Source organism: Rhipicephalus sanguineus, chromosome 8, assembly GCF_013339695.2.
Source record: "Rhipicephalus sanguineus isolate Rsan-2018 chromosome 8, BIME_Rsan_1.4, whole genome shotgun sequence".
Classification (NCBI taxonomy): Eukaryota; Metazoa; Arthropoda; class Arachnida; order Ixodida; family Ixodidae; genus Rhipicephalus; species Rhipicephalus sanguineus.
This window is the reverse complement of record NC_051183.1, coordinates 133,346,545-133,360,826: the sequence shown is the minus strand read 5'-3', so window position 1 is coordinate 133,360,826 and position 14,282 is coordinate 133,346,545.

The window sequence follows — 14,282 nt, the reverse complement described above, 5'->3', positions numbered from 1 at the left end:
CGACCTTGTATTTTCATGTTTATGCTGTCGCTGAACGCGGCTGGCTATGTTTACGCTTTGAGTGCGGGCTGTCTCAGATCCCGTCTGGTACACGCGTTCACGTACGCCTTGCAAGCTGCTCGTGGACCACATCTTTTCCAGGTACGAGCAAACACATAGAAGGACAGATTTATCGCAGCGCAGAGACACGTCATCAACGGTAGGTGCCACGCCTGCGCTACAGCCCCGGCGTTTGACGACGTAGCGCCATGACGAGGGAGAGAGAGAAACGCACAAGGCAAGGGTGCCAACCAATAGGATGCGAGGGTTTTCGCTCTACATTGGGAGAGAATAACAGAGAAGGGATAGACGAGGGAGAAAGACTTCGAATCAAGCGTAGAACTCTTGCTTTAAGAGCGTTTCTCTTGATCTTAGACGGAATCTCATGGCAAGGGCGACGGCGAAATAGCACCTGGAGTGTTCATATAAGTGCTTCCGCAATAATCGTTTTTTTCCTTTGGCTGGTTCACAGCCTTCATATGTGTGAAGTTAAACTTATATACTTGCACAACGTTATGCGTTTCTTTGCCTCGTTTTACGCACTATGTGCACCGGCTGCTGCTTACAAATGTTTGCTCCCTGCAGCTTGCCTACTTTGCCTCGTTTTCCAGGCACGTCGCCTACACTGGCGCCTAAAGGGTAACTCAAGGTAACGTAATGTCAGCACCCATGTTACAGCAGAGACGTCAATCTTATAGAAAGGAAGCGCAGGCTACGGTTCGATGACGTGAATATCATACGTAGGATTCGCTTGAGTATTTTTCCGAGGTCGAGCAACGCCTATACATACCTGGCTGAGTCATACGAGTGCATATGTAATGTTTATTAGACATTCACAAAAGCTGGGTCAGCCCTGGAACTAGAATTGACGTTAACCCGACATGCCACCTGTATCATAGGAGTGCATATTGTGATAGGAATTTATGCTATTTGAAGTGCGCGGCCGGTTACGCGCGTATATTGTGGGGCGGCGAAGGAAGAAGATGCCGTTGAGCTGTTCTCGTGCTGGACAGTCGGTCATGACACTAGCCTGAGCTACCTGGGCGGTACTCGCGTTCCCGATCAAACCAGCTGCACAGTTCCCCAAGGCTTGCGTTCCTGAGCCAGGTGTTCAGCAACGGCATGTTCCGAGTGAGCCGAGCCGTGTCCTCAACCTATCCTGTGCTGGGCAGACGCGCAGAGCCAACGGTCTAGACTCTTCCTGTGAACGCCTCTGGCCCTACCCGTTTCTGAACCTACCGCAACAGCGTCGTGGTGCGGAACGACATGACGTGACTGTGCCATCACTGCGCCGATAGACGCTACGAAGTAGACAACAGCCTCGATTGTGTTTGATTTGTATGTGCGTGTGTAACCTGTACGTCCATTTCGTCCCGTGTTCACAATAAGTCATCTGTGTTTCCGTTGCGTCATTCTTGTGTGCGAGAGGCCTGAGCCCACGTTATCATGATAAGTAATGTTTAATACCTTCTTATAAAATTAGACGGCCAGCATTGCAACCATAAATGACGTTTCATCGACATCACGCCAGCCTAGGGCATTTTAAGTGTGTAGCACTTCAGCGGTCCGGCTTGTCCTCCGTCCGTAGATCTCATGTTACGTGATCACGCTCAAAATAAAGTAGACAATACAGGCCTAAAACAAGGTTTAATATGTACTGATGTGCCAGTTGATGAGCTATGATTTTCAAATAGGCAGCGCAAAAAAGGGCAACAAATACGTACACATAAAAAGACGCAAACACAAGCGCTGTACTGCAACTGGTGATTTATTGTCGAAAGACCCGGCTTATGTATGTGAACATGACCATGCGCCCTGGCTGCAGTGGATACGATGAGGACCAGAAAAACACGAGGAAACCGCACAAATAAAGGCCCAACTAATAACACGTGGTTCTGATAAATAAAATCTGCCACACTGTATACGGGTATATACCAAGGTATCGGTGCGCTTTTTCAGAGAACGCAACCGAGGGTCAACTGACCCATTTATCTTTCCATTTCTCAATTTCGATGGCCTCGATTACCTCTCTAGTTTCCTTCTTGCGTTCCTCGCGCACAATCTCCGTACCTGTTAAATGCGGGAGCACAGCCACAATCCCTACTATGGAAGGCCAAATGCCCAGAATCTTTTGCTGCAAAGTGCCAGTTGTGTTCCGTTAGTCGTGTGTTTATGCACCTGCCCGTCTGACCTATGTAAACCTTGTTACGGGTCAGAGGGATCTTGTAGATCACCTCTTCTGTGCATGCGACTTAGGGTTTGCAGTGCTTGATTTCACACGATTGCGTATGCCTCTCAACGCCATTCACCTTTTTGCACAGGATCGACAATCGCACTGGTGCTGAGAACACAACGTCGACACCGGCTTTTCGGCCTATCTTTCGCAGATTGTGCGAAATGCCGTGCACATAGGGTATCACGAACGTACTCCGGTGGTTCACTCCGGTGGTTCCTGTTTGCGGCCGCACTTGTTTTGTTTTGTTGCAAGCCTTCTGCGGCAGAAACCAAGAGTTTCGACGGATACCCAGAGCGCCAAGGCGGCCTATCTGGTTAGTGAAGCTGGCAACATCTTTGTGCGGACAGGAGTTTTGGACGGCGCTAAGTAAGCATGGCCTGGCAATTGCTCTCTTTACAAGTTTGGAGTGCGCGGATTGGTAAGGGAGGACGGGTTTGTTGCCCCTTGGTTCACAAGCGCAACATATGTGATCAGGCAATGCATATACACCAAGGTCTAAAAGCCTGATATACCCGCTAATGGGAAGCTCGTACGTTAGTAAGAATGGAAGCAGAAACCTGGAGACTTACAAAGAGGGTTCAACTTAAACTGAGGACGACGCAGCGAGCGATGGAAAGGAAAATGATAGGTGTAACCTTAAGAGACAGGAAGAGAGCAGAGTGGGTCAGGGAACAAACGGGGGTTAAGGACATCATAGTTGAAATCAAGAAGAAGAAATGGATATGGGCCGGCCACGTAGCACGTCGGCAGGATAACCGGTGGTCATTAAGGGTGAATGACTGGATTCCAAGAGATGGCAAACGCGTGAGGGGGATACAGAAAATTAGGTGGCTAGATGAGATTAAGAAGTTTGTAGGTATAACGTGGCAGCAGAAAGCACAGGATTGGCGGAACGTGGGAGAGGCCTTTGCCCTGCAGTGGGCGTAGAGAGGCTGATGATGATGATGATGATGTAGGGATTGTGGCTGTGCTCCCACTTTAAGAGGTACGGAGATTTCGCGCGAGGAACGCTAGATGGAAACTAGAGCGGTAATCGAGGCCATGGAAATTGACAAATGGAAAGATAAATATGTCAGTTGCCCCACGGCTGCGTTCTTTTTAAAAAGGGCGCCGATACCTTGGTACATAACCAAATATTGTGTGGCAGATTTCTTATCAGAAGCACGTGATTTTGCTGTTTTTTGTTGTGCCTTTATCTGTGCGGTTCCCTCGTGTTTTTTTTTTGTCCTCATCGTATCCACTGCTGTCAGACCGCATGTGCGTGTTCACATACACAAGCCGGCTCTTTCGACAATAAATCACCAGTTGCAGTACAGCGCTTGTGTTTGCGTCTTTTGTGTGTACGTATTTGTTGCCATTTTGTGCGCTGCCTAATCGAATACTAAAACAAGGCTCGCAATGCTCAAACCTGGGTTAAAAGAAATGAACCATGTCTAAAATAATATAACTGACAGACATATAATCAATGAAGTAATCGTACTGTTTAACTTATTGCCAAGAACGTTTCGAAAACAAGCGTGTTACTCCCGTGCCGTGCAAGAGATGACGCCACCGCCTTATCAAACGTAAGAGTGCTCCTATCAGCGTCGCTCTCCTCTCACTGGCTTTCTACGGCGCTACATCTGAAGGGGGAAACAACCTGACCGAACTCGCTGCAGTAGACACGTATCTCAAGCGCCGGTTCCAACAGGAAGTCGATAAAGCGGACTGAATCGACAAAGCGGACCGATGTCGCATACTGAGTTTGCGAGTCGAACTAACAAGATTCTACTCGTGCCAGGAGAATCTCACATGATTTCCTCAAACATTGACGACATCGACGGTTTGGTAAACGGGGCAGTTGGGTACTCTACGAACGAGAATCACTGGGTGCTCTTGTTACGCACTTTCTCATGTTTTACAGAAGTGGAGCTGAATTTAGCGCAGGATTGGGAACTACCCCAATCGATGCACAAGGACATTTTTCCAAAGCACTTCGAAAAGGTGGCGAGGCTCGGTGGTAAAATACTTGACTGCCACGCAGAATGCCGTGGTTCGATTCCTCCTGGGATCCTGATTTTCATTCTTCGCATTCGTCGGCTCAGCGCGGCCGAAACCGCATTTTCCTTACGCTGTCGCGTTTAATTTACCAATTAAATTACACATTGCTTTCTCCACATCTATATCACAATTACGACAATACAATCACAACGGTACAATTAACGTCCCCTATGCCTTCCTTGGCATTGTTATCCGCCGATTTCATGAAGATTGTGTAAAGCAAAAGAAGCGAGCCCACCACTATCCCGTCCTTCATACAGTTATTATATGTCCAATTGCACTAAATTCGAACCTCGTCATAACAATGTAGCATCGGAACCAGAAGTTAGTTCGTTCTATTCGATATTCGTTGCAACAGTAGAGATAGAAATCAGGCCTAACAAATCAGTAAATGTCTCCCGCAAGAAATACTAAATAGAAAAACGCATTACTCTATGGGCTCGCAAAACAAAGGAGGTGACTCCTACGTGTGTGCTATGGGCTTTTCGATCTTGATAGAGCAGACCAGAACTTGAGAAAGATGTATGAAATTGAGGTCTATGAGACATCATATTACCTGGAACATTTTTAACCACATTTCCAAGCTAACCTTCATTCTTTCGTTACCCCCCGCGAAAAAGAAAAGAAAATGTGTTGCCGAATTGTCCTTCAAAATTTATTGCGTTTCTTACGGTAGTGTTTGAAGCCTCGCGCGAGCCAAATATTTGTTCTTGACAGCCGATATCGCGGTGGCCCTCAGGCGGTCGATTTCCTATAAAACGGTAAATATTGCTGAAATGAAGCGTGACCAACGAAAGTTCCTATTAGTTCGCCATGACCAATGTCTCGCCATATCAGCTTTGCATATAACGAGGTTAAAATTATAACCCACTATGACACCTGATTGATACTTGTGACAAAAAGGAACGAACAAAACTAGTACACACAAAACATGGATCGGTTGGCATTTGCTGCTAATTGCTTACTCGATCATCCGGCGAGCACTTATGGTCCTACCAAACGTTGGCTCATACGCCGCTTCAAATAACAACGTGATTCTACCTTTTACGTACGAGCATAAAGTGCGTTTCGAAAGGCAACATAGTACACCGGGTTTAGGAAAAATTGTGGAGAGGTTATAGAGCCTACGTGTTCAACTATGAGAAAGCGGTGAACTGCCCCCACCGCTTAAACCACGAACGACACTGAGGGGACACTGTCAATGAAACCAAGTATAAGGGGGTACTACTACATAAAGTCAACCTTAAAAGCCTCCGCGCTCGATCTGGTTTCACTTCGGAGTTTTGGTTAACTATAGGAACAGTGTACTTGTAACCTACGAAACAAGAATTAGTTCAAGCAAAGAAATTACGTTTTCGTTCCATCTTTTAGGCAAAAATTTACAAGACAAGGCAGCTGCTTTGGTAGTTGCCGCTTAAATGCCTGCTACAAATTCATGTGTCACCAATTGCAAGATCACCAATCAAGGAGTAGCTTCAATCATGAAGCATTGGCAGCCGTACAAACGAATGAATGAAAAATATACGCATTACCTCTTCCTGTCCTCATCATTATCTTCGTTACTCTTTTTCCCCCTTCCCCTTTTCCCCTGTGCAGAGTAGCAGGCTAGATCGCTCAAGCTCGGGCTGACCTCTCTGCCTTCTAATAAATTCGCTCTATTTATCTATATTGAATCTCCTTCCGGAATTGTCTACGCAATGAGTAAGTGTAGATATCCATTATACGTTGTAACTTTCTCATGAATCTACTGTTTGTATGGTATCGGTACGACGTATTTTACCATCTTTCACAACATCATCAGCGTCTGAAACGGCCTCAAAGAAGCCGCAACCCGTAGCCACTGAAACGGGACTTTTGAAGTTAAACTGTTGCAAAATATCAACTTTTCTGATGTGTACAATCCTCCATGTCGTCTTTACACTTTGTCCTCTAGAGGTCTTTTATATGCGGCATTTTTTATATGCCCACTCAACTCGAGCATCAGTCCCACGTTTTTCTTTTTTAAGACGTTCATCTCCATAAGAAAATGATTGCATAAAACAAAATAAATTTTCCTGGTGGTCGGTTTTGAAGGGCGGCACCTACGCTGCGAAAGCCAGTGTGTGAACCACAGGCCTAAATATTTACGCGTTCAAAATGTCCATATATCTGAACAGCATGAATGCCTCGTACGAGCTGTGAAAGTCTAATGCAACACTTGATTTCTATATGGGCTTCCATGATTATATATCGTGGTGGTAGAAGAAAACCCGTCTCTACGACTACAATGAAAGCCGACATTGTGGAGGAGACACGAGGAAAAATTAGACATCGGGCAAATTAATGCTGAACTCGCGATTCGCGTGCACATTGTGTGGCTGTTCCAGAGCCTGACGAAACCTATAAAAACATTCCGGTGGATCTCACGCATTGTGGGCGTCGATTTTGTGCAATGCAGTCAGCGAGTAGCTGCCTATGTCTACCGAATGAATACTTTAACAGTAGTCAATAATTAAGTCAATTTAACATGAATGAATACAATGCACAAGAAAAGAATACAAGGACCAGAATGAAACACATCAAAAGACAAGAACTTGTCTATTATGTTCTTTTCTGGTCTACGTGTTCTCTTGCGCAGCGTAGTCATAAAGCATGTTTCACTCGTCCACATGAGGCTCCTCCTCCTGCGTATGCCGTACTTTGAGCCAAAGCTCCGTAGGTGTGTGAACTTATTTGGGTAGATTGAGTATTGCGAATATTTTGTGCATACCAGAAAATTTAACCGCACTGGTTTGTGAGCATAGGAGTGCGCAAGGTTCTCCATTAGAGGGGGCCAAGGAGAACCGAAGCCCCCCCCCCCCCGCTTGTTTGAGTCCGAAGGAAGCTCCGCATTGGACTCAAACATGAAAACGAAGTGACATCTTGCTCGTCCTCATTATTGTATAAAAAATGCACAGGCATAAACCTGCGCATTAAAAGCACGTCAAATGTCTTGTTCTGTAGGGGTATGGGGCAGAGTTGTCACACCACTTTAGCCGATCAAGGGAAGGCGGCCGCCCGATCCCCTTGCCCTGCCCCTTTGCGAACGCATCTGTTTCTAAGGAGTCTTCTTTTTCTGACGTAACGCCGTATCTCACTGCAGCCCCGACGCCACTTCTATCAAAACGAAGTGTCAGTAGCGTTGCGTACTTTGGCGTATGACTGCAGGGATGAAAACGCTAGACTAGGCCTTCTTGAGACATGCGAGTATATATGCAACATTTAATACATTGGTATAAAGCAGAGAGACAGCACACCAACCAAACTTCACGTTTGACGAGCACCACCATCACATTGGATGATAAGCAACGGGTAATGTAATATGTCGTGTTCCGCGTGATGGCTGGAAAAGGGTCGTGGCAGCAGGCTTTTAAGCGTTTGTTTGCTACATTAGTGACGCTATTTATAAGAAATAGTCTTTCTTGTTTAATCCCTGCGAAGTATGTTAAAAAGTTGTCAATCTCTATTTTCGTTATCTTGAGTTAACATGAGCAGTGAACTGCTCATGTTAACATGCATTTAACATGCTGTGAACTGCATACCCTCATTTTATGGGCCGTGGAATGCAGATAGATAGATAGATAGATAGATAGATAGATAGATAGATAGATAGATAGATAGATAGATAGATAGATAGATAGATAGATAGATAGATAGATAGATAGATAGATAGATAGATAGATAGATAGATAGATAGATAGATAGATAGATAGATAGATAGATAGATAGATAGATAGATAGATAGATAGATAGATAGATAGATCCGTTACCGATTTGTGTTTTAAGTGCATAAAACCTTGGGGGCTTGCCTTGTCGTCCATCCACCCTCTCATGTTCATGGTCACGCTGTAGTAAAAATAGTTATGCACGCCTAAAACAATGCTAAAAATTCTGATAACGAGCTCAAAGGTAAATAACAAGGTTTAAAATATTATATGCTACAGAAATAATCAAGAATAATTTGCAATAATTTATTTAAAATCGCAAAAAACGCTTCTGAAGCATCCGGCTGATACCTGCGCCGCGCAAGATGGCACGCCACCGCCTCGATAAGTCCGCGATTGCCAAGAGAATCGCTGGGCTACCTGTGCCACGCACTTCCTCATGTTTCACGGTAGAGGTGCATCATTAAGCTCAGGATTTAGAAATAATGCAAGGCCTAGAGAAGAACGACATTAACGCATCATTTGGCACGGGATTTAGAAACATGCCAGGCCTCACAGTAACGACATTAGCGCAGGATTTACAACGGCATTTAGAACTACACCAGACCTACATGAGTGATACACTACGCACATTATTTTTTCGTGTTATTGGGCCATCCATAGACCAGTGCGTTGACTCGCTGCAGATAGCCGGACTCTCCCCGCAGTCACTCGCTCTGCCGTTGACTCTTGTCGGGGAGTCGGACACCATCTAATCAATCGCTTGCCAACGGTAGGTATTCAAACGCTTTGCGAACGTTCCGTTCTCGAATAACCATCTACACGCCATCTAAGATGATGTTATTTATGTTCCCATTTCGTGCCACTGCTTGCTGGCGACAGCGACCCGTACAGTGAGACAAGTAAGGCCCTCGTAATACAATTAACGATTTAGAGCACAATGTCGACCCACGCGCGAATGTATTGTAAGCTGTATCTCACCGCGCGCACATGAGACACTTACAAAGAAAACTTTATTAAACCAAAACACGCAAGCGCTAAATTTGCTCATATACGAAATACGTATAACTTGCGTCGGTATGACTTCTAAGAATACTAGGCGCAATGTTACGGAAAGTCCAATATCGCACTGAATACACTGCGAAGCGACTATACAAAAGGAAGAATGGGTAACGAAGACGTCATGCCTCTCAAAGAGGTGGAGAAATACAAGATGAAACATTAAACATGATCATTCTTTTGTTCCTCAGTGTGGCACCTCCAGAGATTGCAGTTTCCGCACGCATTACAGAGATTGCAGTTTCCGCACGCATTACGGTAATCCGACAGTGCCAGTGTGTTAACAAGGCATCAACACCAAGCCCTACGAGCACGCGCGACGGGAATTTAGTTTGGTGTTGTTCACGACGCTCCGGGCGACCGTAATAGTACAAGGCCACAAACACGTCGTACAAACGACAAGCACACATACAGGAAGACGCAGTTACGATCTATCCTATTGCATTACAAGCGTACCTCCTTATAAAGAAGTGGCTTCAGGAGGATAAGTTAGTTCGGTATATCCGATATTCGTTGTAACAGTAGCGATAATGATCGATTCTAAGAAATCGGCAGTCTGGCTCGCGGCAAAATTCCGCACATATAAACTCATTGTTCTAGTCTTGCAGCCTAAATGAGGTTATCCCTACGTGCTTGCTTGCGCCACTTCAAACTAAATAAACCAGAATATTAACATCTCTATGAGAGTGAGTTACATGCGAGATCACAATATTTGCAACTTTTTTTACCACGTTTTCAAAGAAATTTTTTATCTTACAATCGCAAAATAAATACGCTGGCGAATTGCCTTTTTAATATTCACTTTTCTTTTTATACTAGCGTTGCGAGCCCCGCAGCAAACTAAATATTTCTTCGTATAAGCGGTTATCACGACACCTGTGCCCCTTTACGGTTTCTGTATAAAAATAATAAAGCTCACAGAAATGAAGCGTTAAGAGCCAAAGTTCAAATTTTGTTCGCTATAACCAATAATTTGCTATATCAGTATTTATTGACACGATGCTCAACTCGGGACACTATATGGCACTTTATGGATTTACCTGCAGGAAAAACAGATCAACGAAGCTTTCAGACCTAAACTTAAATTGGATGGCAATTGGTGGTACATGCGTACTCGAACATGTAGCGAAAATCTTTGATGCCACAAAGACATCAAGGTGGACAAGTTTGCGTTGAACGAAAGAGGTTCGCAGACTTTACTAGATTGACCAAATTCCAACGACAGAACCTCACGCTGAAACACTGCGTCGCCGTCACCAGTAGAAGAACGGGCACGCTTCGCTTCTCGCTAGGCTGGATCTTGCCGTCCAGCACGCATGTAACCAGCGCGGTGACCGCGTATACGATCCCCGGGTTGTGGATCTTGCCGACGCAGTCTCTTTTGTTCCAATTCCCTGAAAATGTTTCCCGGATCTACTCGGCGCTGTCGATTTCATTCTCGCGCAGCGGCAAGCCTTGCTTCTCGGATCGCGGCTTCTTCCTCACGAGCGCGATTTATCTTCGGACTTCTCATGGCTGCGTATGCCTAGGCGCGAGGTGTATACTAGCTTTTATTATTGAGCACGCCGCCGCTTCAGTTGCCTTCTTCATTTACGCTAGGCCGCACAGTGGCACGTAACCGTTAAGGTAATGACAGTTTTCTGCGATCGACTTGCAAGGAACGATTTGCTAAAGGGCTTCGCTGTTAAAAGCGCGACTGTCGCACGCGTCAGTGACAAGTATGAAATAAAACAAATACAAATATCGGACTGGTGTGAGCTGCGGCCTGTCCCAAATAGCCGCAAGTAGAAAATGAAGGAGTACTTTTTATATCGCACGCAGCAAACACGGATCCACTTGCGGGACTACATTCATTCGTGGTAGCCTTCGCTTTGATGCTAAAAAAATTTGTCCGCGAGTATAGCAGAGGACGCCTTAAAGGGCAGCAACTACATCAGTTCACTACTGATGGAGCCAAATACACACTGGGCACACGTAAATTAAGTCAACGTTTAAAACAACTGCGCTTGATCTGGCATTATTTCCAAGTTTCGCTGCCTATCTCAATAGGCTCACTAGTCAGCTGCGCAATGAGAATTATCGCGAAAAGGAAATCATATTAAATGCGAAGCATTTCTTAGCGAACTTCTGCGACTTTGAGCGTATCTATCTATCTATCTATCTATCTATCTATCTATCTATCTATCTATCTATCTATCTATCTATCTATCTATCTATCTATCTATCTATCTATCTATCTATCTATCTATCTATCTATCTATCTATCTAGCCACCTACGACTTTGTGCTCTCCTGGTCGCTTGGTTAATCGAATGTACACCAAAATTGGTATGGCGTAACATGACTGTATGACGAACATAAATGACAAGTCATAACATGAAAACCATGACACGGATGTCATGTACAGCATGATTTACATGCCACGCTCATGGTTCGCTGGCGGCAGTTTCGCTAGCTTTATATACACCAAAATCGGTATTGCGCGACGTGACTGTGTGACGCACATACAAACACGAGTTAATATGAAAATCATGACACGCATGTCATGTAGAGCATGACTTACGTGCCACGCTCATGGTGCGCTGGCGGCCGTTTCGCTAGCTTTATATACACCAAAATTGGTATCTTGCGACGTGACTGTGTAACGAACATAAATAACACGAGCTAACATAAAAATTATGTCACGCATGTCATGTACAGCATGACTTACGTGCCACGCTCATGGTGCACTGGCGGCCGTTTCGCTAGCTTTATATACACCAAAATTGGTATCTTGCGACGTGACTGTGTAACGAACATAAATAACAAGAGCTAACATGAAAATTATGACACGCATGTCATGTACAGCATGACTTACGTGCCACACTCATGATGCGCTGGTGGCCGTTTCGCTAGCTTGATATACACCAAAATTGGTATTGCGCGACGTGACTGCGTGACGAACATAAAAACACGAGTTAACATGAAAATCATGGCACGCATTTTCCTCAATGACATACAAGACGATGTATGCAGCTCTTCGCTGGCTGCTTCGCATTACATCCATTCCCACAATGCGTGGGATCTGCCGGCTTTTTTTTTCTTTCTATTCTTTAAGAAAGCGTCTATAAGACAAAGCAGCTGCTTCGAATAATGTGGTTAAAATGTCTGCGATGGATTTCTCACCAATCAAGCACCAAATTCAACCAAAAGAATGACTGACAGCCATAGATATGAATGAATGAAAACTTCACGCATATTCTCATTTTCAAGTTCTGTAAGTAGTGGGAAGGCGTAGAGCTTTATTGTAGTTTGCGGCTTTCCCTAAAACGTTGTTTTTGGATGACATCGCCACCGCGTCTTTCATCCACTTCCCAACCTGCGTCAGCGTCTTGAACAGCCCGACTAGAGCTGCATCTCGCGGCCACCGGAAAGTATGTTTGACATTCAAGTGTGGCAGGGCCTGAAATTTTGGTATGTGTACATTTCTTCATGTCGGCTTTCCTTAGTTTCCTAAAGAGGGATTGTAAATTCGTGAGCTTTCCTATGACAACACAACATCAAAACCATCCGTGGATCCTAGTGTCAATTAAGATGGTGATCGCTACAAAGATATGAATGTATGAAGCAAATCAAGCACGTTCTTGGCGTTGCTTGATTTAAATCCAGGATTTGAGGCTCATTATATTCACACAATAAGTGCGGTTTCATGGCAGCATGCACCGTTTCACTACGCTCTAGAACAGTAGTTATCAGCCATAAATATTTCGCGGACCCCTTATGGACAAGTGGAAGTGTTGAGGGACCCTTGCAAAGAGAGACAAGTGGGGGGGGGGGTCATAAAATAACACATCATGTGGCGGGAAATTGGTGCCTTTTATTTCACCCTGGCAAAGAATGGTCAAACTAAAGTGCCACGCAAATTCGATATCAATGGCATGTCAATGCGTTGTGCATTCTGCAGCCGCATTCAACCTATTTCTAGATATGTTTGTTTTTCAAATATGCAAGACTAGAAAAAGTATGCTTGCCTGCATATGCCAGAAAAAAAAAACTGCAACAAAAGCTTTACAGTCCTCTCATGCAGAAGGGGAAACAAAAATAAACTCCGCCGCAATGCAAAAATGTTATGTGGTGAAGCATGCCAAAATCAGAAGGGGCCGCTGTCACGGGGCAGTGTGCATCCAAAAAACAAGTTTTTTTTTTCGAGGATCGGTTTTGCAGACCGCCATTTGAGAACCACCGCTCTAGCAGGACTTCTTGTTTCAGGATTTTTGATAACTCGAAGTTTCCGTCATCTCTCGAAGCTCTATCTTGTCTGGCTTTGCATTATATCATGTTCTTTATCTCTTCACTATGCACTGGGACAAATTAGGTTTAGTAATTAACGAAGTAAATATGATTTATGAAACCGTTACGCACTTGGGTTTTTCATCTCTTTCACATATTTCATACAAATCTATAGAATACTGCCGCATTTTTTTTGTTCTTAAGGTGCAGCTTCAAAACTATTTGAGTATAAGATGTCTCACCTTTCTTGCTAATGCGCGGAAAAAGTGACAATTAATCGTCCCAAAAACTCTCATCGTAAAAGACTAACCAATTAATGGCTAAGGTGGCGAAGAATTATTTGTTATTCGAATGAAGTAGAAAAAACGCGACTGAGCACTCCGTGCATCAGCGAACCGGACACTTACTGTCCCGGTGTTTATCACGAGCTAGGATCTATCTAAATGTTTTCAACTGGGGCTTTCGATTTCTCTATCACTCCATTTAAGAAATGCACGATTCAAACTTTGCACTTCCGGACTCTCACTTAAAGGATATTAACAACACGTAAAGGAATTTGTGGGTAGCGATGCTGGCATGCATGCTGACAAAATGTGAATAGAAATATTTGTGAGCGCGCAGATCCTCCGTGGTAGGATGTGCTAGCATTACTTCTTCAACACATACCAACAGTACATTTGAGGGCCGCTGCGGAGGAGTTTGACATAGCCCGAATGACGCAGCTTTCCCTCCCGAAGCTGCACTATTTAGTTTTCCGGGCGATGGCCCGGGGACGAAGTAGCAGGTCGAAGGGGAGAAGACGAGCGGCGTATCGGTGACGGAGAGCGGCGACGCGGGAAACGAGAAGCACCGACGCCGTCGAGGATCTGCGTAGATGGTGAGCGACATTCATAACTTTGCTAGGAGCGACCATGTTGCGGAACCCCAGCACGAAACTCGTCTCTTTCATAGGAGTTG